Below are 2,995 nucleotides of genomic sequence, written 5' to 3'. Positions count from 1 at the left end.
TGGTTTAGAATAGGGGGACTATGTCTAAAAAGTGTTGCAATTTCTGAATGGTAAAACCAATATGTATAGGAGTACCATCAAATCTTATAAAAAAATACAAATAAGTGGAATGAGGCCTCTGTTAAACAATTAAGTTTGCATGGCCTTCGGTGGCATCATATCTCAACATTAACTAACATTATTGTAAACCATTTGTTGATGTATTTGTTAACTATTAACTAAGTCAACATAAGTTTTGTCAGTAATTTGTTAAATGTATCTGTTCATCATTAACTAATGTTAATTACTACATGAATGAATGTAAATTCAAATACTCTTATTGTAAAGTGTTAGCGATTTTTTTTATCATTTTTGAATTTAACTTTGAAGTGTTGCTACCTGTTCCAATATAGTTGTACTTTTCTGAAATGTATGTGTTCGCTCGTGAACTTACAATACTGGTGAATACTGAAATCACTGTGCATGGCTGTCAAGCTGCAGTACCTCACTGTGCATGGCTGTTAAGCTGCAGTACATCACTGTGCATGGCTGTTAAACTGCAGTACATCACTGTGCATGGCTGTTAAACTGCAGTACATCACTGTGCATGGCTGAGATGCTGCAGTACTTTGGTCCTCCTGATGGACAACACACTGTATATCACACTGAAGACATATTACTCACACATTTTTTTCCAACCCTGTCTTGGAGTCCTACTAAGACTTTGATTTGGTGTGTTAATGTCTCACCCAGTAGTTCGCCAGTTGGAGACCCCAGACTTGCACAGTTAATGGCAAAATATACACCCTTTTTTTTTTGTATTGTTATGAAAAATACAACAATGTGCTTCACACCTCTTAAGGTGCCCTATATACCTCACCTGGGTGGCCCTGCATCAGAAGCACTGTCTGGGTCTGAATTGAGTTTGAAGACAAGGCGCTGGACTGTAGAGTTTTAGCTGTCAGGAAATAGATTTCTGACCATGAATAGAATTGACAACACATTTGAATGTAACTTGGGCTTTGAGGTTCCCTTGACCATGTGACCAAACCGGGACAAATTATGGGCCCTAGTTATTGGATAAGTCAAATACAGCCTGGTGTTTTTCTTGGCCATGTCATGTAGCCATGAAAAACTCAGGGCCCTCATCCTAACATCCATGAAGAAATGGAGAATATTTTTATCAGGCGCCTAATTTGATTTCCTGGTTCAACTTGTTCAACTACCCTTACTAAGTCATGTTTGTGTCTTTTGTACGCAGATTCTGCTGGGATAGAGATGTGCTGAAACTTGCTCGATGCATAAAGAACCTTAAGAGTTAATGTGTTGGTGACGTTTCATCATTTGGGTGCTAGATAAGATTGTACTTTGTTGTCTGCTTGCATAGAAATGTAAACATTTGTCTCACATGTTCCACAAATACACATAAGCACAGTCCACAAATACACAATCCACAAATACATTCACATTACATCCATATGCAGCCATCAAGTACATCTAGTCCATCTAGTCTAATGGTCAGTACTGCATGTTTCCATCGCACTACTACAGTGTGTGTGTGTGTGTGTGTGTGTGTGTGTGTGTGTGTGTGTGTGTGTGTGTGTGTGTGTGTGTGTCAAATCTGAGGCAATCATGACATGTAATGAAATATAATGATACACATTTGCAAGAAGGTCTCTTCACCAGTAATTTGCCGAAGTAAAAAAAAAAAAAGTAAAAGTGGACCCAAAATCAGTTCTTTTTTCAGTGGCTTGTTATGCAAATGCTCAGTAGTCCACAGACAAATCCATCGGCTCTTATGCTCCACCATACCAAGTTTCGATTCACCATGATGTGGGCAAAAACTACGATGAGGTGCAGGCGCTTTTGGGAGCAGGTGTTAATCAAGCCTCAGCACATGAAGCCTCAGGAGATGTTGGCGATCAAAAACAAGCTTTGAGATTTTTTTCTGTGTGATTTTGAAATTGTAACAACGCTATTATGTTAAAAACAGACATTTAGTCAAAGTCAGGGAAGGAGGGGGACACGGGATTCATAACGGCAGAGTTATTTTATTATAAAGTGTTTCACATGCATGTGGACCTCCGTTTGGTATGACTCGTATTAATGCACTGTCATGGATCATGACAGGAGTCTTGTCCTGTTGGGCACCAAATACCAGCTTGTCTGTGTTCTTGATATTGCATTTTTATTTTTTCTGTGATCTGGCAAATAACGTATACTTTTTATTTTTTGACATTTAGTAAATTAGCCAATTTCAATTTAACAAGGGCTTTCTGAAGAACAGTAAATGCATCTCAGAAAAAGTCTGCTCAACTGTAGGAGCAACATAATATACAACAGTATCATCGCCATACAAATGGAGGTTACAGTTTTGTACAGAAGACCTAATATTGTTTATATAAATAGTGAAAAGCACCGGACTAAGAATCGAGCCTTGTGGGATATCCTTTGGTATATCCATAAAACCTGATTTAACACCATCAGAAGATATACATTGCGCGCGCGCGAGAGAGAGAGGGAGGGCGCACATGGGCTGCCTTCCAAACCTTGGGGATAACATCTGAGATAATTGTCAGATTATCAGGAGATAGACAAATTAGGCAGGTTAGGGAGAGACGGTGGAAACCATAATCTGTACACAAGCGGTGCCTACAAGTGGTTCTGCTGAGCCAAAAGGAGTTGTCATACAAGATGGCCTGTTCATTGTGATGACATGTAAACATATCAGGATTTCCATTCGCGTTAAAGCCCACGCCACTGTTAGAACACCACATCAAATACAATTTCACGGACTTATTTCCCGTTAGTGGGTGGGTGATGGGACAGGTGGATGCGTCGTGACTTCTTGCAGTGGCGTAGGAGGGACATATTGGATGCTGTCCCCTTTAAAGCTAGGGCGGGTAGACGACGTCCGACAAAATAGGCCAACGAATTAGAGGTTTGCGTTCTACATCATCGCATCTGAGCAAGAGGACTCCCTTTGCAGGGGACACAAACGAGCCGATGTTGTGGG

The sequence above is a fragment of the Argentina silus genome (assembly GCF_951799395.1).
Source record: "Argentina silus genome assembly, chromosome: 5".
NCBI lineage: Eukaryota > Metazoa > Chordata > Actinopteri > Argentiniformes > Argentinidae > Argentina > Argentina silus.
Note: the sequence above shows the minus strand (reverse complement) of the source record.